At 40.1% G+C, this 23,339-nt stretch overlaps 1 pseudogene; it reads right to left on the bottom strand.

Moving 5' to 3' along the window:
* Window positions 1-4,761: 4,761 nt before the first annotated feature.
* Window positions 4,762-5,670, bottom strand: LOC102431082 (annotated as a pseudogene).
* Window positions 5,671-23,339: the final 17,669 nt, after the last annotated feature.

The raw sequence follows: 23,339 nt of genomic DNA, 5'->3' as shown, positions 1-23,339 counted from the left end.
AATCAGCCTACAGTTTGATAAGTGCTGTGAGTAGAAAAGTACATAGTACTAAACATAAGTACTAAAATTGGTGCCTAATTCTAATTTTGAGGGGCTAATATAGTAGAGAGGAGAAGGAATTGTATGATCAAGAGTTGCTACAGGAAGTATCCCATTTCTAGCCCTTAAATGTCTATGTATAGTAGTAAATAAGGACAGGAATATAAGCTGTGGAAATTCAGCTAAAAAGGGGGGCTATATTTTAAAGTCTAAAACAGTGGTTCCCAATCTTTTTTGGCCATACCCTGCCTAAGCATCTCTAAAATCCTGATGCCCCCCTGTGACATATAATTATTATTATTCAAAAAGTGAACTCCTACTCACGTGGAGGAAGCCTAAAAGGCCATTAAACAAGCTCCCAAAGAAAATGGAATCCATGAAAGAGAAAAAAGAATGAAAGTACAGTTGAAGTACTGAGGAAGAAATTGTTTAAAAAAATAATATGAAGTGATATGAAAAATAGCAAATAAAGTTTCAAAACATATAATAGAGAACTGAAATGCATAAATATGTCACAATATATATTTATATACTGTGTATGAGGCCCCTAGGATCATAACAAATGCAAAAAAATCACTGTTAATAACTAATTCTTGAATTGCCCCCCCTTAAAAATTCCCCCTGTGGAACCACTGGTCTAAACTGATTGCAAACATAAATACTCAGAATTCTTCCATATTAGCACATCTGTCTTTGTTCAAGGAAGTGACTACACTGAGGCCAATCAATAAAAAAAAGATAACAAAGCAAGTCAACCAATTATGAAAATCAAAATAGTGACAGAATGAGAGAATCAGGACCAAAACTTGGCTATAGCTTTTCCTCTCATAGTTCATAGCTAAAAAGCAATGTTAGGAAACCCAAGGATCAAAGTTTAGTTACAGCTGAGCACTGGTTCTAGGCATTCATAGATGTGTGCATAGATAGGGTTTATATGTACAGTAGTTGGATATAGTTCAGTCTACATTTTGTATCCTAGTCCTTCTCAAATGATATTTTTTGTTGTTGTTATGAAGTCTCAATTAAAAAAAGAAAGTCAGTTACTGTTAAACATATATTTGGACACAGACAAATCCAAACTACATATGCAGTAGAGTCCTGATAACCCCATCAGCCAAGCAGCCCACCCATTAGATGATTACTCTGGTCAAGATCTGTTAGACCCAGATCTGTTCCTGATGGAAGGTAGGCACAGGGTATTCACAAGTAAATATACACTCAAATAGCTTGGCTGTGGAGCTGCCATGTAGTTTCCAGGGCTGGGGACAGGGGTCCCATGAGTGTCTGTTTTTGATAACTGATCCCATTAGCACTAGGGCAGAATGTACATGCTAAGTCACAGAATCTGTCTTTCTCTCATTGTGATCAACCAGATTTTGCTCTAGAGGAGCAAATAGCTGTGGGGTCCAGTGGGAGAAGTCAAACAGCTGTCACTTGCCTGGGAGGGGAAAAAAGGGAAGTCAGAAAAAGCACTCAGCAATGTCACACAACATGGGCATGTTAGACGCTGAGCCAGAGACAGCTCCTCTTCTCCTCTTCCTCTTCATCCTCAGCAAAGGAAAGTAATGTCACTGGTGAGCAGAGGACCTCTCTGATTTCAACATTAGTTTCTTATTTTCAAAGATGCTTTGTCTTTTCTTAAAGAACACAAAATGCTCATCTATATTGAAAATAGTGTTTCTTTCTTGCACAAATAATTTTTCCTACTCCTTGGAAAACTTTACTCATTTTTCAACAAATTAACATTTGCAGGGAAATTTAACATTTTAAGACAATTCAAAGTATACATCAAGTTTAGTCTTGGTGAAATTATCTTAATAGTTATAAGAAATATGTCTTTGTTTAAAAGAATGATAATAATTAGTAATAAATAAAATGTTACTTAATATTTGGTATGTAAATGGAGAGCACCATAGGTTAGTGCAGATGATGAACAGAAATAGACTTATATTCAGAATAACTATGTATCCTTAAGTAAATCCCTTAATTGTTCTGTGCCATAACTGTTCTGTGTTTACTAGTAAAACAGAAATAGTAGTCAGAGTCTTTACCTTAACAGATTACTGATACATTTAAAATAATGTGACTAGAGAAGCATCGATCAGATGCTCAAACCTAAGTGGGAAAGTAGGGGTAAGGGGGAGAGATCAACCAAAGGACTTGTATGCACGCATATAAGCATAACCAATGAATGCAGACACCAGGGGGGTGAAGGCATGAACGTGAGTGGGGTGCGAGGGCACTGGGGGGATAAGGACACATATGTAATACCTTAATCAATAAAGAAAAAAATAAAAATAAATGTGAGTATAAATTTTGGAAACTTTATGGCACTAAACATGTTAGATATAATTATTACTTTATTATCATCATAAAAGTTAGATGTTTAGGCATATGTTTAAACTTTATACATTCTTTTTCTTGGTTTGGAGTACTTCATAGGTTTTTTTCCTAAAATGAGCTTTGTAGTGCATTGTCTCTCAGGAAAGATAGATTGCTAGAGTGTTGTTTTAGTTTTATTTTATGTTGAAGTAAAATTCTGAGATTTCATTTCATTCATTTAGAGTGTTCACTGGGTAACCACACTTTTTGCAAAATGGCGTTGTATTTGTCCCAGATGCTTTCTTGTGCGAATTAGTTTCCCATTGTTACTTTTCAGCTCTTACAGAGACCCTCAGCATCATGCTGTCCATCACCACTCATCCCAGGGTGAGCCTGGTCTTTCATAGGTACACCAGCGCCCTCTGCTGGACAAACCACCGGCAGGCAGTCTCAGAGCCCCTTGTAAGTATGAGTTTCCTGCAACTCCTCTTCTGTCATTAGATCTGAGTGGTCTTGTAAAATCCTCACTAAGGGTTTGGTGGGAGTGGTAGTTACAGAGGTTGCAGTATGTCAGAAAGATGCTCTCAGAAACACGATAAACAAACTTCTTAACTTGGGGATAAATTTCAACAATAATTATTACAAACTGATTCACATTCACATTTTGGAATACCCGTGCCTTGTGATTACACTTTGCTGGTGTATCCTCAAGTCAGAGAACTATTTTATCTCACATGAATTAGGAGACATAGTCCCTGACAGTTTAGGATGATCTTCCAGCAAGATGCAGCTTTTCCCTCAGAGTTAATCAGATACTGGCTGGTAGGACAAATCCTCAGTTATTCTACTATCAAATATTTATTGAAAACCTATTATGAATCCAGAAATGTTTTAGGTGCTAAAGATACAGAAATTAATAGCATATTTGTATGAAGTTATATACCGGTAACCTTGCATCTGTGTCTGACTTTCTGATATAGAAGTTCTAATAGGAATACAACTCACACAGACCATACTGGTTGGCCAGAACGCAAGTGTTTCAGGGGATGCAGGACTTTCAGTGCTTAAACAAGTCCCAGGCAAACTGGAATGAGTTGGTCACTCCAAACCCAAGATTTCCCACCATCCAAGATTGTAGCTTGCAGTAGCATTTATTAAAAAATAACATTTCAGTAGCATTAGCTTCATCACTAATACTATTATTCTGAACAGTTTTTTCTTTCTCATTAAAAACTTGTTGGAGCTTACTTACATGCTACTTTTGAATCAGTCTAGTGACTTGTCATTTACAAAGTATTTTCTTATATACAAAAGATGCTGAGCAAACCTAAAAATTACAAATACAAATTTGCACCATCAACGCCAAGAAAAATATACACTGGAAAAGCCAAGTTCAATCTTATAAAAAGCAGAAAGCTGAAATTATGTAGGATGAAAGACCTTAAAACAGAAAGGAAAATTAAATTCTGAAAAGTATATTTATCAATAAAATCTATGATAAAGACAAACAATACCCATTAGTCAGGGGATTTTTAAAAATCATATAAGCTTAAAACTAAAAGGAAGGATCTAAAATTCATCCAGCTCTCTCTATCCAAATAAAAATGTTTCTCCTGGATTTGGGAATCATTTATTTTCTGACATGTTATTCCCAAAACTTAGTTTATATTTCTCACTGATAAAAGTTACCCATTTTTTATTTAAATATGATTCTTTTAACTCTATCATTTTGCTTTAGGATTAAAAAATAACTTCATGTATCCATGTGCTGCAATGACTGCCTGCCTGCAGTGGGAGGCAGGAGAGGCTCTCGCCATCACCATTGCGCTCACCAGCCGTGAGCCTGGCTTCTGGCTGAGCAGCACTCCCCCTGTGGGAGCACACTGACCACCAGTGGGTAGTTCCTGCATTGAGCATCTGCCCCCTGGTGGTCAGTGCATGCCATAGTGACTGGTCATTTGGCCGTTTGGTCAATTTGCATATTAGGGTTTTATTATATAAGATATTCATATAACCAAATATGTGTGTGTATGTGTGTGTGTGTGTGTGTGTGTGTGTGTGTGTGTGTAAAACTGATCTTCTCTAGGTTGTGAGATGGCAATCAACACCTTTGTGGAAAGTTTGACATAATTAATCCATTCTAATCTTAATTTCAATTGTCTTTAGAAGGAGAAATAGCGATAGCAGTTGTTGAACTAGAATTACTATAAAAAATTAAAAGGTGTGATCATACTCATTTAACTACCAGCCAATTTTATTTAAATCAGAACTATTCAACAAGAATACCCTATAAGCCATTCATTATATGAATTCCTATCTGTCAGAACAATTGCAATATAACGCCTGTTAAAAAAAAAGTCATGAGGCATTTCTACCTTGCAATAAATAAGGTAGTGGCTATTACTTGTGAGTTGCATTTTTGAAATTAGCTATCCTGTCTGCCCTTTCTCCCTTCTTATTAATGCCAGCTAAAAGGCTGGGTCCCCATGACCATCTCACTCCTAACACCAACTACAAGATCAGGGATTCCAAGACCACCTTCAGATTTGATAACTTGCTAGAAAGACTTCCAGAACTCAGGAAAGCCATTCTGGATTATTACAACAAAAGGACATAGATTAAAAATGATAGAGGGAAGTTTTACATAAGGCAGGGCTAGGGGTCACCCAAGTGTACCATTTCTAGTTTTTCCTTCCAGGTGGAGTGGAGAGGACAGTGCCTATTTCTCCTAGTAATGATGTGTGACAATATGCATACAATATTGCCAACTAAGGAAGCTCACCAAAGCCTTGGTGTCCTAAATATTACTGAAGCTTGATTACATAGACATGATTGACCTTTCACATGGCTAACCTTAGTCTCCAGTCCCTCCACTGACAAAGTGGTACCTTGGTGCCTAAGGCCCTCCACCGGTAGATTATCGCTGTAGTTCAAGGCCTTCAGGCAAGCAAAGGCACTCATATAAAGCAGACACTCCAAAGGCTTGGAGATTACTTCCCAGAAGTGAGGGCATAGGTCAGGCCTCCCTTTGGGCAAAGTTAATTCTTTACTGCACACTGTCTAAGATCATTTTTGTTCCAAGGATGTATTTCGTGGCATTCTCAAAATACTCCATCAGTGTCTCCTATTCCTAGATGATGCCTTTGCTCTTTTTGGCATCTGTGTAAGAGAATCTGGAGCCTGACCTGTCTTCTGCTCCAATAGGCCATGCAGACTTGACTCGGTTTTGTGCCTGCCTCTGTTTTCTATGGTGTGGCACCAGGCACATCTCTGAACAAAAACCTCCTACCCCTTCTCCACATCACCCATTTTGATTTTTCTCTCTTGCTGAATATACTGTAAAGTTCCTATTTGGAAGCTGGACATGCCGCTCTCCTGGGCATACTTTCCATCACTACATTATTGAGCTTGAGTTGTCCCTAAAGTAACACTGGAGCCATGAACTTGTGTGTAGTTCATTTTCAAGATGATTCCAGGAAACAGGAGTGAAGTGCAAGAAATGTGGGACAGATAAAGGGGAAAATTTAAATGAGGGTGTGATTTTTCAGATGCTGCTGGGGATAATGGTGTAATGTGCCACTGGGACCTCCTTAGAAGTGCACAGAATGCCTTTCAGAGTGTCCACTTGAGGATGGATAGGGAACATCAATCTATTGGCTTATATCCCCTTTTGGTTGAGCATCACTCTCCTGAATTTATTCCAGCCACAGTCTTTGGCATTGAAGGAGACCTGAGGTGGAAGTCAAAGACACTGCTGTAGACAACTGGAATGCACACTGGAACTCTCTAATCCAGAAGTGTGTGCTGCAACTCTATTACCTACATCAGTGGTTTACAAATGTTGAAGATCATATGAATCACTCAAGAGCTAAAGAACACAGAGTCCCAGATCCATAGAAGAGAGATAGGGTCCTTTTCATTCTTATCAAGTTTTCTGGGTGATTCAGGTACTTACACTGATGCTTGAGTAGCGTACCACTTAAGGTACTCTATATGGACCCTATAGGGATTTGAAGTTAATTCGCTACTATTAACCTGAACTGGAGGATCCAGAGTGTGCACCAGGATGCCCATGCCCTCCCTGTCCCCAACTGTGTTGGCTCAATTCATGTAATTGTTGCTCCCACGTGTCCAGCTATACATTGACACTCTATCTAGCTCTTGGCAACTCTCTCCCTCAAAGGAAAGTAGCATTTACTGAACATCTGCTACAACTAGTCAATTTTATAGACACTTTACAGACATTACTTCCTTTCATTCTCATGACAACCCTGAAAAATAGGTGGTATTATGCACATTTTTCAAATGAAAAAAATTAAAAGTCCAAGAGATGGGATGTTGTGTGTCTACCACTGACTAGAGCAGTGATGGCGAACCTATGACACGCGAACTCATTTTTTTGGTTGATTTTTCTTTGTTAAATGGCATTTAAATATATAAAATAAATATCAAAAATATAAGTCTTTGTTTTACTATGGTTGCAAATATCAAAAAATTTCTATATGTGACACGGCACCAGAGTTAAGTTAGGGTTTTTCAAAATGCTGACACGCCGAGCTCAAAAGGTTCGCCATCACTGGACTAGAGTGTAAAACAGGTCTATTAAACTGCAAAGGCTCTCAGATCTATCACACTCTGTCATTGTGGAGAAATAGTAACGACAATCTATATTAGCTCCACCCACGACGCATCCATGTCCTCTTTAATTTTGAGGAGAAAAACACAAACCAGCTAGAAAAACATTTTAATTGTAGAGGTCAGACCAATCGTCCTTTGTATCAAGCAGTCCCTGACCACACTTTGGCTCATGGTTTTACTTAATGGGATTTACTGAGCACCAACTCTGCACCAGGAGCAGTGTTAGGTGCTTTGCATACAGTATCTCTTCCCTTTACTACTTATCATAACAGGGCACTGTCATCTCCTTCCTCATCTCACAGAACAACATAAGCATCTTCCTGCGACAAATAGTCCCAATAGCTTTATCAATCAAAAAACAGATTCTCACAAAGCATAAAGGTCATAAAGCATAACAAATTTCATTTATATTTCTTGCTGCTTTTACCAGATCTGTTTAAATCTCTTTGGTAAACTAGAAGAAGAAAACACTTATTTTTGAAGTTTGAAAATTAGAGCTGAACTTCACTTACTTACTATTCACATACTTTGAATTTTTAATTGTAAGTTTAAATGTATTTTAAAGTACTTAAGAGGGAGTAAAAATTTATCAATATTTAATGAGAATTTGGGCCATATGTTCTAATATTTCTTTTCATTCTGTATATTCTAATTGGGTCTTTCTCATTTTCCATTATATCTTACTAGAGGCCCCTTGCACAAAATTTGTGCATGGGTAGGGTCCTTAGGCCTGGCTGTTGATCAGAGCCAATCTGTGTGGTGACCGGCAGGGCAACCAGCAGGGTGATCAGGGCGCCCCTGCTGGCACGCACCTTGGCTGGCCTGAGGCCTGAGGGCTGGGGATAGCTCCTGCATTGAGCATCTAACCCCTGGTGGTCAGGGTGTGTCATAGCAACCGGTCATTCCACCAGTTGTTCCATCATGCGGTCAATTTGCATATTAGACTTTTATTATATAGGACTAGAGGCCCGATGCACAAAAATTTGTGCACTCGGGGGGGGGGGGCTCAGCCCGGCCTGTGCCCTCTCACAGTCTGGGACCCTTTGGGGGATGTCCACCTGCTGACTTAGGACCGCTCCTTGGGGGATCGGGCCTAAGCTGGCAGTCAGACACCCCTCTGGCAGCCCGGGAGCCCTCGGGGGATGTCCACTTGCCAGTGGGGAGCAGGCCTAAGCTGCAGTCGGACATCCTTAGTGCTGCTGAGGAGGTGGGAGAGGCTCCCTCCACCACCGCTGTGCTGGCAGCCATCAGCCAGGCTTGTGGCTGAGCAGAGCTCCTCCTATGGGAGTGAACTGACCACCAGGGGGCATCTCCTGGATTGAGCGTCTGCCCCCTGGTGGTCAGTGTGTGTCACAGTGACCAGTCATTCCCAGTCATTCTGCTGTTAGGGTCAATTTTCATATTACCCTTTTATTATATAGGATAGAGGCCAGGTGCACAGGTGGGGGCTGGCTGGTTTGCCCTGAAGGGTGTCCCGGATCAGGTTGGGGGTCCTGCTGGGGTGCCTGGCCAGCCTGGGTGAGGGGCTGATGGCTGTTTGCAGGCTGGTCAAGCCCCCCAGTGGGGACCCTCACCCCATGGGGGTGTGGCCAGCCTGGGTGAGGGGCTGAGGGCTGTTTTCAGGCTGGCCACACCCCTTCAGGGTGGGAGTCCCTACTGGGGTGCCTGGCTGAGGGGCTGATGGCTGTTTGCAGGCTGGCCACAGCCCCTTCAGGGTGGGGGTCCCCGCTGGGGTGCCTGGCCAGCCTGGGTGAGGGGCTGAGGGCCATTTTCAGGCTGGCCATGCTCGTGGGCTGGAAGCAGGTATCTGGGATTTATTTTACTTCTATAATTGAAATTTTGTGGCCTTGGTCCTGCTCGAAGCCTCGGTTGCCCCTGGCAACCCAGGTTCCCAGCCCCTCCTTTTCAGAGGCCACAGCAGCTGGAAGCAGGTATCTGGGATTTATTTTTTATCTTCTATAATTGAATCTTTGTAGCCTTGAGTGGAGCTCAGGGCCGGCAGGGTAGGCGGGAAGCTTGGCTTCCTTCATTGCCAGGGCAACTCAAGCCTCCTGCTCGCTTCAGCTCCATGGCCGCCGCCATCTTTGTGATGAGTGATGGTTAATTTGCATATTACTCTTTTATTAGATAGGATTAGCAAAGGACAGTCTTCTGAGCATAGTATGTCTACATTTAGTGCTTCCTGTCCCTAAAACAGCAATTCCATTCACGCCAGCACTCCATGTGAATGTCCATGTGAAATTGTTCATCTTTTTCAGAGCCAGACATTCTTTAAAGCAAATGTGTTTGCTATATTACTTTGTATTCCATGAACACACATCAACATCGTGTTTGACAGCTTATTTTCAACAGCTAAGCATGAAGTCATTGTAAAACAGTCTAAAGGTGTTTCATCTGGTATTAATGTTCTGTTTGGACTCTTTTTTGTCTATAGTGTCTGATATTTCTGTTTTAACTTCCACTGCTGAAGATAAGGTGATATTTGGTAGTTGGGTTCATCCCATAAAAAGTTTAATTGAATTACAGAAAGGCCTGATATGCTAGATTGAAAGGTCAAGTATTATACATTCATTTTGAGAGCAGAGATTTGAGAGGGTTGCACAGTGCAGAATTCATACAGATGAGAACAAGATACTCTAGAAATAATGTGAAGTTAAAAACCAGTGGCTATGCCCATGGGAGGAGGGGAGCCTTTCAGATCTATGCAAAGGGTTGAACATAATGCTTATAACCTTTTATTGTCGGTATCGTTTTTCAACCTTTTGAGAGTTTTGCATCAGGATGATTTGCAAAAAATAAATGGCAGATTTAGGAGCCAGTCTAGAACTGTCTTTGTTTTAAAATAGTACAAGACTGTAGAAAACTATTTAAATCTAAGTGTTCCTAGGTAACTCAGGCAAGAGCTCCACAAGGTCTCCCCTGCCCACCCAGTTGCCTCAGCCACCACACATAAATCCACTGAATTGTTATTGAGATGAAATGTTTTAAGACTTTAACAATGGCGACAAATTCCAAATATCTCCATTTGCCTGCTAAAGAAAGAGAGAGACCTGAGCCAAGGCTCTGAGCAACGACGACGGACGAGGCGTGCCTGAGTAACGAGGCCTGTGCCCATGGCCCTGGGTAGACTTGACCAGCTGGTTTTAAAACAAATTAAAACAGCCCAGTGACTGCCTTGTACCAAAGAACAAAGAGTCGCAGAGGTACAGCCGGTTAGAAATGAGTTCAGGGCCACGGAGCATTAATAACCGAGGGCGTGAAGGGGAGCGCAAGTGAGGGACACTGAGGGACTCTCAAACTGTGCCTTCATTCCATAGATCAAATGTTGATCAAAGGATAAAAGAGGATCAAAAGGACTCAAAGATTCCTGGCTGGAGCTGCTGAAAAAGGGGTCGCTTCATTAGACCACATGGTGTGGGAATGTGAGGAGCAGCTGGCATTTCAGGTCCATTAGAAAGATCCTCTGACTTAGGTGGTTTTAAAGCAGTGCCTGCGTCAGTACTCCCACACATGAGTTTTCACCAGCAGGCGAGACAGCGCTGGCAGATCGTGCCAGCGAAACCTGATCCCCCCACCTACCCCACCCCCATGTTTTGAAAACTAATTACAAAACCACTGGATGAGCTGAACTCCTAGCTGCAATATGCCTGGACCTCCGTCATCCATCCAATGCAGTGCCTTGCGAAGCCTGACATGAAAAATTAATAGAAATTGATTTGGAGAAGTGCCATCAAATGGATTGAAAACTGGCTCAAAGACAATAAACAAAGGATGATGACACATGGCACTGCAGTCAGGAGCAGAGTCCAGTTTTCCACAGAGAATAGTGTCCAGTGCCTCCATGAGTCAGGATCTGAGTTCATTTCTGGCCAGTGGGGTGTTATCTACAAAGAAGTGAAGAGGATTTAAATGAAATCACAGCTGACTTTCCTTAGGAAGAAAGGTAAATATTAATAAAAGGAGAATCACATTGGGTCAAAGGAGTGCTAGGACTAGAGATGAAAAGCAACTAAAAAATTACTACAAATGCCAGAAAATGTCAAGGAGACATTCTTCCCAAAGTCAAAGATTTAGAGCACACCTGTAGATCAATTCAAAGGGTCTAGTTTATCTGACATTTATTGTCTCCCACGTTTTCTGTTGATGCTCCAATAGTTATCTGAATAAAATGATAGATTTCAGGGCAATAAATATTCTTAAATTTTAAAAGCTTTATAAAAATGATGTTTATTTCTACCCAGCCCTCCTGCTATCAGAACCTGGATCTTTGGGTGTAGCTTAATTTGCACACTGATTTACCAGCTGAAAAAAAAACAGAAAGAGTAAAATTTTGGAGCACTTTATAATAAAAAAACAACAAAGTAAAACATAAATGGGGAGAAAGAATGCAAATGTGGTTTCTATTATTTGCACCTGGAGCTTATAATGATTAACTTTATTATTTTTTTATATTTTTAATGGATTTCAGAGAGGAAGGGAGAGGGAGAGAGAGATAGAAACATCAATGATGAGAGAGAATCATTGATCAGCTGCCTTCTGCATGCCTTCTGCATGCCCCCTACTGGGGATCGAGTCCGCAACCTCGGGCATGTGCCCTTGACTGGAATCGAACCTGGGATCTTTCAGTCCGCAAGCCGATGCTCAATACACTGATCCGAACCAGCTAGGGCTGATTGATTAACTTTAAATGTGAAGAATAAAAACTCCCTGCTAGTATTTAATGAGTTAATTGATTTCATATTGATAGCTCTTCTAATATGTGTTGAGTCCTTTACTAAAAGGTTTTTGCTTTTTATTTTTGTGGGAAGGGAGTTGTTCAAAAGTAAAAATAGAAAAACAGGACAGCACATTTTCTTATCATAAGCAGATCCTTAGAATTTCAGCTCTAAAAAGAACCTTAGAGTTCATTGGTTCTGACCGCCTTTATTTTGGATGTGAACTGGAAAGCACAAGGAAACAGGCTATGGTGATGTAACCTGGCGGAGAACCGAGGGGGATATCTGCCCAGATGCCTCCATGTAGCTGTGTATCCATGAGACTAGTGGCATCTTTCACTTCCCACATGCTTCTATAATGCCTCAGAGCTCACTTCACCACTGGCCTCCCAGGCAAGCTGGGACAAGCTCAACAGAGGCATGAAGGACTTTTCCTAGGCATCCATTTTGGAAACCAAATGAAGCCTGCTGACTGGGTCTGGCCACAGACTGGAACACACTCTGTGTTTCTCTTTGGCCAGGCGAACAGCACTCTAAGCCAGAATCTTTCAGAACCTTGGAGCCTCTTAATCCCACAGAGCTTTTCATTCCCGCCGTCCCTGGCCTCCACACAAATGCATGCTGTCATGGTGGTATGTCCCTTCACATTCTTACCCTCACCCATTCTTTTTCCTCTCCTATGAGTCATCTTCCCATTCCCACTCCACTTTCCTGTCAGCCTCCTGGCTTTTGCTGACATTCTCCCTTTGCCTGTCCTGCTTTTCCCTAGTGTTCTACCTGATGACACTCTGCTTTCAAGACTCAGGCCAATCACCATCCCTTTCTCCATAAATCACTGCTTGCCTCCTCCTAAATTCCTTGCCACATAGAATTGACAAGTCGCTCTACTTTTGCTTTCCTTACTGGGATTATTAGAAGCAAAAATGGAAGAAATTGTCAATGCTACAGAGCAAGGCAGCTAACATAGCTCCCCAAATGGTTAAAATATTTCTTTATTTGCATCTCTGCCTCCACTGGAATTCAATCTCTCTGAAGACCTAGACCTTGTTTTGTTCCACCTACTGTATCCTCAGTGCCTAGAACAGTGTTTCCTAGCACACAGTAGGTAGGCACTTACTAAATATTTAATTAAACAAGTATCTTTACTGAGCCATTAGCTTCTTAGAGGCAGAAATGTCTTCTTTCCCCACCACCCACAATCCCTAGCACATATGGCTAGGTAACCATATTAAATTATTTCTGCAATGCCATTGGAACCCTTATTCTACTATAAATAAATTCCCCTTTTCATTCACGCACTTTACCCAGTACTCCCTCAATCACTCACTTTTCTGGATCTCCTTTACGGTGAGCCTCTTTTATGTGTACATAAGAGGCTTTCAAAGAAGCTGCTCAAACACAGCCCCTTTACCGAGGACCTAAGGTTAGTAGATTCCCATTTCAACTCCATAGACAAAATAATTGGAAAAGCAGTCAATACTCCTGTTGCCAATCAGCCTATGGTCCCCATTTCCACTGCGATGTTTTTAAAAAAATATATTTTATTTATTGATTTCAGAAAGAGGAAGGAGAGGGAGAAAGAGAGAAACATTAGTGATGAGAGAGAATCATTGATCCTATACAACCCCTACTGGGATGGAGCCCACAACCCTGGCATGTGCCCTGATCTGGAATCAAACCCAAACCTCCTGGGTCATGGGTCAATGCTCAACCATTGAGCCACACCTGCCAGGCTGAAATGCTTCTTAATAGAGTCAAATACAATGGAAAATTCTCAAGCCTATTTTGGGCTACTCCCAATTCTCAGTTCATATGTGTCTCAACTTCTCTGTAATATCTGACATTTGCTACAAGAAGCATTTTCCTCCCTCACCTGCTTCTTTTCCTCCTACTTCTCTACTCTAACTTTGCAGTCTTTTAGAAGCTCTTGGTTTCTTATATTATTTGTCACTTGGTTGTGCTATCACATCATTAATTAATCTTTAACCTTCTACTGACTTTCTTGTATTCTATCCAAGATATCCCCTGATAAAATCAGGCTGAACTCATCAATAAAAAGAGGAAATTCCAGGGCTAGCTAGCTAAGCCTCCCAGCAGGGAACCACCACTAAGAAACCGGTTTGAGCTAGAAAAATCCAAGACGGCTTCTGAAACCCCTTCCAAAGTCACCTTTTGGTTAACCTTTCTTCATTAATATACTAAAAGTCATGCCCCAGGATGGAGATTTAACATTAAAATGGGATATGTTATGTACGGCTGGTCATGTTCCAAGCATGTTTAGGAATTGCACATGTTCCCTTGTAAATCAGAGAACTCCCCATTCTTCCTAGGGAATCTCCGCCCTTAAAGTCATCTACCTCCATCTTCCTGCTCCCCTTCATCCTTTAAGACTTTCCTAATGGCCCAGAAATGGGGAGAAGTGGTTTAGAGCATGAGATCATGACCTTCTCCAATGCTTGGCCAAAGAATAAAGTTTCTGACTTGCTTTACTGAATACTGTCTCACCCTATTGGTATGAGCAACACCAGGCAGAAGGACCATGATTTGGGGTGTCTGACTTTATCTAGTATTTTGCTGCGGGAAGCCACCACATACCAGCATTATCATGAACGTGCACCAAGGAACGCGGGAGGCCAATGGACCTTGAGCGTTAGCAGGGCTCACGCTAAGCACTGATTGTTCGTTTTGAGATTGCGGTGGCTTGAAGCAATTTCCCGACCTGATAGCCTCCAAGTAAATGTTTACTAGACCTTACTGATCTTTACTGACCTTTGAGATTGTCTGTCTGCTATGTGTTTGCCATGCTTTACTGAGGGCAAGATGTGTATCTAAAACTGAATAAAAAGCGGACAAGGCCAGGACTCAGTGTGCCTTTTCAAGAAAGAGATTCCACCTGGCCTCCACTCCTTAATAATTCATTTTTCTGTCTAGGATTTTCATTTGTGCGCCAGTCCCTCCTGCAGATCTTGAACCCCGCCATGCAGGTTGCAGCATTTTGCCCTCAGGCCTCTGAGCCCTATTCTCTGGTCAAACTATCACCTTTACAGTGATAAATCTCATGTCCACTCTTCTAAGGCACAGTCTCATTTACCCATCTGTCTTTGGAGAGCTCCTCTTGGATAAACTAAAACACTTCAAAATCAAACTTTACACACACCCATAAGGGCAAGGAGAAGAGTGGGGAAAAATCCTAACACCCAATTAAGAATGGAAGAAAGTGCCTGACCGGTGTGGTTCAGTTGGTCAGACATCATCCCATGCACCAAAAGGTTGCTGGTTCAATTCCAGTAAGGGCACATGCCTGAGGTTGTGGGTTCAATACCTAGTAGAAGGCATGCAGGAGGCAACTAATCAATGTGATCTCTCTCTCTTACTCTCTCTCTCTCTCTCTCTCTCTCTCTCTCTCAAAATCAATGTAAAAAACACCTAAAAAAAAAAGAATGGAAGAAAGTTTTGGGTGTAGTTCTAGGACTTGAGAGAGATAGAGAGATGGGTGAGAAAAGTAGATTTTTTATAACACTGTTCCTGAAATTCCAAGAAATCTTGTATTGCATTATTAAATATTTTTTGCTCCAAATTTTGTGTTATTTGACTGTGACATCACAAAGAGACTGGATTGTAGTAGATTTTCTTCATAATTTCCTGATGCTCCCTTCAAACCTCCACCTGGATATCAAAGTGACGTTTTCAAGATGAAAACTTGATATTGAGAGCTATCTTGTTTATTGAATTTTTCCACCTTGAAATTTTGTGATTTTTTAAATTTTTAATTGTTTTATTCAAATCCTAATGTTTGCCACATTTTTTCACATCTGTCTTTTCATGGATATACAAAACAAATGATTTTCTTTCTTTATATGAAGCATAGTTGTGGAATTTCAGAATTTAGCAGCACTAATTTTCCATTTGCCCTTTTTATTTAATACTAACTAATTCTGGTTTCTATTATTTCCCTTTAATAACATGTTAAATGCATCAAAATGCCATTTAAATCCTTTATTACTCACTGACTTTTGCTTGGCCAGGAAACAGAACAGGAAGGGCAGCCTGAGATGGGAATCTACGAATCAGAAGTTGAAAAGTGTTGTTGAAGTTTAAGGCTTGAGAATCAAAACCAAGAATGAGAATCTTGGCACTCACAGAGGAGTGCAAAAGTAGCTCACAGAACCATAGAATGTATCTAGGCCAAACCAATCAGCAGGTTCACCCAACCACAATCTGAAGAGACAAGATCAATCTAGGAAAGCAGGTAAAATCAGGCCATGAGAGAAAACTCAACATTTCTAATAAACTGAAGACCTCATGTGCCTCAGGCACTTGGAAGATTTAGAGGTAAGAGGGATAATGTGGTAACTTGAGTGTGATTAGCCTAAGCAGCTAATAAGGGCCAATAGTTCTTTCTGTCTTTTCCTGGTCGGTTTATACCAAATACTGACATCCAGAACATTCTGAAATTTCTCAAAGTTCTCCCTCCCATTTAAGTGATAAAAGGAACATGAGGGTAACTTCAGTGTAATGATTTATAAGGAAATGTCCCAAGTTTTTCATTTGTTTAGAACAGAGGTCAGCAAATTTCTTTTCTGTAACGGGCCAGATAGTACATATTTTAGATTTGTAGGCCATACAACCGCTGTTACAACTATTAATTCTGCTTTTTTAGCACAGTAGACAATACACAAAAGAATGGGCATGCATATGTTCCAAAAAACTTTAATTTACAAAAAGAGGCACCAAATTTGCTAACTCCTGATCTAGAATTTGGTTGTATTAGATATTGTTAGTCACAATTATTACACTACAAACTAGTTTTGGAAATATTTTTATTGCATACAAATTTACATTATAAAGATATTTTAGAAAGAATTTGATCAATGATGTTTTAACAGCTAATATTAAGTGCAAAGAAATTTGATTTTGATCATCTACTTTCTCATTTAAAATTTAGAGACTAATGTGTCTTTTAAAAAGATATTACATAGCTTTATTTTACTTACTATATTATCAAATCTCTGAAGGTCAACCTGTGTCAGTTAGATGCTGAGGATTTTATATTAGGGGAAATATGATGAAAAAAATATGTACATGAGAAAAATTTTAAGATGATTCTTAAGTATAATTTTTATTATAATGTAAAATCTAACTACACTTTTAAAAAGTCCAGGATGAAGCATGGAGATTTAAAAAAAATGTATCAGTAGTGGATTTACTGATGGAAGTAATCATTTAATAATATATACATATAAAAATATATATAATATATACATATAGCAAATCATTATTTTGTACACTTAAAACTAATACAATGTTAAATGTCAATTATATCTCAATAATTTTTAAAAGATCACTAAGGTGTCTTTTCTATTTCAAATCTGTTATTTGATATTAATTCTGATATGAATAGCAACAGTAAGGGTGAGCGAATAAGCATTTTACATCCCTGAGACAATGAAGATCAGTAAAATATATTTTTAAAAAGTGGTATTGAAAAGTGCTTTTTGCTGGTCATCTGTTTCATTTCACACAGTGGCCAAAATTAAAAGCATTTACTATTATTTTTGTTTGCATGGTTTTCAGTAAGAAATCACTCTCTGATTCCATCACCCCACTCAGGATGCTAAGTAAATCTGTGGAGACAAACTCCATGAAGGAGTCCAAGAGGCCAAGTGATCAATTCTTTCCCAAAGGAGCAGGATATTGCTTATTGCCTACAGTCCTTTAAAGAAAATGAAAAAATAACAAGGGAAGAACAGTGAAGAAATTGCAAAGGTCCCAAAGTGTATAAAGCATTTACAGAACCATTTAATTTTCTCAGTCAAGATGTTGCAAATAGTAATGTGTAAATCATGCTTCTCTTTGTTAATATGTTCCATCAGGTTCTTGTTTCGAGGGAAAACAAAGACCCTGTTGCTTGAGTGTTTTCCTTTATTCAGTATGATGACTTTTCAGCATTTCTACTTACTTATCATTATTACTTTGTTACCACTTTTCATATTTCAAGAGCTAAAAGGGCAAATTAATTCAAGTCATTCACAATTCAGTGTGATGAATATGTGTTGAGTATCTACTATGTCCCTGAATTGAAATGCAACAGTGAACAAAGCAAAGATCCCTTTCTCATGGAACTTATAGTGCAGTAGAGACAGATAATAAATTATAAATGCATAAATAATTCAAGTATTTAGTAAATTAAACAGTGATAAGTGATGGTGAATTCCAAAGAAGGGAGTAGGGGATTACAATATTTAGTAGAGGCGAAAGTAGGTTCTCTGGGAAGGTGAAATTGTGAGCAAAGACTTGAAGGAGGCAATAAGTTAGCCAAGAGCATATCTGGCAAAGAATATAGATTTTCCCAAAAATGTATATATATACTTTGAATAATTATAAAGGCAGTGTTTATTAAAATACATTTCATTTTCAAAATTGAGCTATTAGTTGTTAAAGTGTGTATACATTTTTTTTGGGGGGGGGGTACCCTTAATTAGAGCAAAAGCCCTAACATAGGAGTGTCCCTGGAAAATGGAGGCAAAGATAAATGTGTCTGGAGTGAAGTGAGAAGTTGCTGGTGTAAGGAGTTCATGGATTATGGGATTAGAAGATTGAGTCTAGGGGACACTTTAGTGCCTTTTACTCTGAGTAGGATAAAGATCCATTAAAGGGTTTTGAACTAAAGTCAGACATGACCTGACTGGCTTTAACAGGATCATTCTGGATTCCATGTTGAGAAGAGACTGAAGGAAAGTAAAGATGGAAGGATGAAGACAAATTAGGAGGCTATTGGCATAATCCTGGTAAGCGCTTTTTTTTCAAAGTAGTTTAGTCCCATATCTATTAAACTATCCATGGCAAAAGATTTATTTCTAATTTCTTACTCATCAAAGACCAATAATTTTGCAAAAAAAAGTACTTTAAAATGAAATAAAAAAGGCATACATAAAAATATCTCAATATTTTTCTTAAATTCAATAGATAAAAATTATTCTGTAAAATTGATATAAAAATTATAAATGTTTATTCTTAATGTCTGTACTCATTACAAGTCAGTAATACATGGACACCAGGCTGTGAACCACACTTTGAGTAACACTGGCTTAGTGGTTTTTCAACTAACATATTTCTAGAAGTTCACTCCTAATTCCTGTAGAATCCTTTGTTTTGAAAAAAAAAAAGAAAGAAAAGAAAAGAAAAGAAAAGAAAAAGAAACTAAGATGCATATCAAAATCAGTGCTTTTCTCATAAATAGAAGTCTTATTTATATCCATCTTGCCTTTATATTGTATTATCTTCCTACATCTGATAATTTTTCTGCGTTTCTGTATAAGAAAGTATGAATAACGACAAAATAAAAAATAAAGGAGTCATAGAAGTTGTTTTGTATTATTGATTTATAGTCACATGTAATATTACAATCCATTTTCTATCTATTCATTCTAAGCAGGCACAGCTCTTACCAGTAGTCAGCATTGTGAAAGTACAATGGTCAGTAAGATTTCCTTTTAAGTAGAAGTGTTCTTTTCCTCCCATTTCAAATGACAGACTACTGAGTCACTAAGGAATACCAAAAACTAATACAAATTTTAAGACTAAATTGACAGTGTGGACAATAAATGTAAGAATATTTTAGTGATCTATTTCAAAATCTGAAATAATCTGATTTTCTGCTGGAAATTATAAGTGGCTAACTTGGCTAAATATTATATCTCAATCTAGAGTGAGCTTCGCCACTGAGGACATGGTGAGCCTTTTCATTCTAGTTACTGTGATGTCAGGCAGCATACTTGCTCTCAACCCTGTTCCATAGACATTCTCTCACTTGGCAACAGTCCCCCATGTATATAGTATTTGAATTCCTTCCCCATCCTCTCACCCACTACATCACTTACTATCTCCCTAATTAAAGCACCTATTTCAGCAGCTTCTGATGAACTGTGGAGAGAAGTATAGGGCACTTAGCATTAAAAGGCCTTTTAAGATTGAAATCATATCAGGCATCTTCTCAGATCATAGTGGAATGAAATTAGAAATCAACTACAGTAAAAACAAAAAGAAACATTCAAACACATGGAGGCTAAATAGCATGTTATTAAACAATGAATGGGTTACAAATGAGATCAAGAAAGAAATAAAAAGCTTATTGGAAACAAATGAAAATGAATACACAACAACCCAAAATCTGTGGGACACAGCAAAAGTAGTCATGAAAGGGAAGTTCATAGCACTACAGGCTTACCTCACAAAAAAATTAAAAATTAATAATAAAGCAAAGTAAGTAGAAGGAAGGAAATAATAAATATTAGAGCAGAAATAAATGACATAGAAACTAAAAAATAATGAAGCCAAAGGCTGGTTCATTGAAAATATAAAAAAAGGTTGATGAACCATTAGCCAAACTCATCAAGAAACAACGAGAGAGGACCCAAATAAATAAAATAAGAAATGAAAGCAGAGAAAGAACATCTGACACCACAGAAATATAAAGGATTGTAAAAAAAAATACTATGAACAACTATATGCCAATAAGCTGGACAATATTGTCAATTGACAATATGAATAAAATTGATGAAGTAGAATCAAAAGTAATCAATAGATCCACAGAAAACAAAATCCCTAGCCCCAATAGCTTCACAGAGGAGTTTACCAAACATTCAAACAAGAACTAAAACTTATCCCCCTCAAACTATTCCAAAATATCCAAGAGAAAGGAACACTTCTGAGCTCTTTATATGAGGCCAGCATTTTCCTAATTCTAAAACCAGATGAAGACACTACAAAGAAAGAAAATTACAGGTCAACATCTCTCATGAACATAGATGCTAAAATCAGCATCAAACATGCCCTGCGGCGGCCAACCGGCCTGAACGCACCCCCACAACCTCCCATGGCCCCTCCCCCAGGCCCCTGTTTGGGCCCCCAACCCCGATTGGGGGTGGGGCCGGCCAGCCAACCACCTATAGCCCTGCTCCCAGTCTCCCTCACCCCAATCAGGGCAAGGCCAGCCAACCAACCAACCACTGGCGGCCCCTCCCCCCAACTGGCCCAGCCCTGATCGGCCCCATTGGGGTGGGCCAGCCAGACCTCACCTGTGCATGAATTTGTGCACTGGGCCTCTAGTATATGAAAAAGATCATACACCATGAACAAGTGGGATTTATTTCAGGGATGCAAGACTAGTACAATATTTGCAAATCAATAAACATGATACATATATTCACATCATATAAACAAATTGGAAGCCACATGATTATATCAATAGATGCAGACAAAGCAAAAACCAAATCCAAAACACATTTTTGATAAAATCTCTCAGCAAAGTGGGAATAGAGGGATCATATATCAACATAAGAAATGCCACATTTGACAAACCTACAGTGAACAACATACTAGTATTCAATGGGCAAAAACTAAAATCATTTCCCCTAAGAACAAGAACAAGACAGGGATGTCATTTACACCACTCTTACTCACCATATTACTGGAAGTCCTAGCCACAGTGATCAGACAAGAAGAAAGAATAAAAGGCATCCAAATTGGAAAGGAGGAAGTAAAACTCTCATTATTTTCAGGTCTCATGATATTGTACATAGAAAACCCTGAAGACTCCACGAAAAAACTACTAGATTTAATAAATGAATTTGGCAATGTAACGGGATACAAAATTAACACCCAGAAATCTATGGCATTTTATATACCAACAAGGGGCCCAGTGCACAAATTTTTGCACCTTGAAAGGAACTGAGGGCCTTGAGGCTGCAGTGGGTACAGGGGCAGGTCTCAGCCCATCCTCCATACCCCTGCCCTGTCCCTCCCACTGCGGCCCCTGGGTCCCCTGTCTGTAGGCATCCCCACTCTTGTCACCTCTGCTCCCACACACTGATGGCGCCAGCCCCACTTGCACCCACTGATGACATGGAGTGATTGCGCCAGCACCAGCAGCAGTTGTGAGCAGGGCTGGTGCCGTCAGCAGGTGCAAGCAGTGGCTGCTGCCCCAATCACCCTTCAGGAGCAAGGGGAGGTGGAGAAATCCTCAGGGGTGATCAGGGCTGGCAGCCACTGCTCACACGTGCTGATGGCACTGAGCGATCAGGACTGGCGCCAGGTGCCTGCAGTGGATGGGAGCAGCGGCTCTGGCCCCGGCTGCAGGTATGAGTGGATCCAGTGCCGGCAGTGGGTGTGAGCAGTGGGTCTGGCACCAGCAGTGGGTGTGAGAGGCAGCTGCCAGCCCTGATCGCCCCTCAGGGGCAGGGGGAGGTGGAGAAGCCTTGAGAGGCGATCAGGGCTGGCAGCCACTGCTTGCACCTGCTGATGGTGCTGAGCGAGTGGGGCCAGTGCCAGCAGTATGAGGGAACAAAGAATTTTCAGTAACTACCAGGGCTCACCCCAATGACAGCGACCGGTTCCCCACCTTGGTATGGCATTCCCACTCACCTGCTCCACCATCCTGCTGCAGCCCATGCCCACCATATTCCGTGCGTGCCCCCTGATGGTCAGCACACATCATAGCCACCAGTTGTTCGGTTGTTCAGTTGTTCCACCATTCAGTCTATTTTATATATATATAGATAATGAATTCTCAGAAATAGAAACTAAACAAACAGCTCCCATTTACCATTGTAACAAAAAAATTAAGATACTTAGGAATAAACCTAACCAAGAAGGTAAAAGACTTATACTTGGAAAAATGTTATACATTGAAAAAAGAGATTGAGGAAGATATAAACAAGTAGAAGAGTATATTGTATTCATGGATTGGTAGAATTCACATCATTAAAATGTCTATGCTACTCAAAGCAATTTACAGATTCAATGCGATACCTATTAAAATACCAATAGAATATATCATAGATCTAGAACAAGTGCTCCAAAAATTTATATGGAACCCAAAAAAGACCCAGAGTAGCTGAAGCATAGACTTAAAGTCAGTAAGTAGTGAAACCATAAAAATCCTAGAAGAAACCATAGGTAGAAATATCTCAGACATCTCTCATAGCAATATGTTTATAGGTATATCTCCTAGGGCAAAAGAAACTAAGGAGAAAATAAATAAATAGGACTATCTACACTAATAAAAGAGAAACATGGTAATTAGCGTACGACCGCTACCCTTTTCATTGGCTAATCAGTGAATATATGCAAATTAACTGTCAGCCAAGATGGCGGCCGGCAGCCATGCACTGAAGCGAGCAGGGAGGCTTGCTTGCTCCAGTGACTGCGGACTCCAACGTTCCCCGCCTAACTTGCCGGCCTCTCAGCTGCAACTCTAAGCAACTATGTACTATGTTGCAAATAAGAAGCTAAACAAAACCCCAGAAATCAGCCGGACTGAAAGCCAGCCGGACCACAACATTGTATTGATGTTTTCAGCAGCGAGGCCTCAGAGCTAAAGCTGGCCCAGAATAAAAAAAAAAAAAAAGAAAAAGAAAACAAGGAGCGGTTGGAAGCTTCAGTCACTCGCCAGCCAGAAAACAGCCCTCAGCCCCTCACCCAGACTGGCCAGGCACCCCAGTGGGGACCCCCACCCTGATCCAGGACACTCTTTCAGGGCAAACAGGCCGGCCCTCACCCATGCACCAGGCCTCTATTCTATATAGTAAAAGGGTAATATGCTTCCAGCACTGGGATCAGCATGAC

This window comes from Myotis lucifugus, unplaced genomic scaffold (genome assembly GCF_000147115.1).
Source record: "Myotis lucifugus unplaced genomic scaffold, Myoluc2.0 scaffold_175, whole genome shotgun sequence".
Lineage (NCBI taxonomy): Eukaryota > Metazoa > Chordata > Mammalia > Chiroptera > Vespertilionidae > Myotis > Myotis lucifugus.
This window is presented reverse-complemented; position numbering and strand designations above follow the sequence as displayed.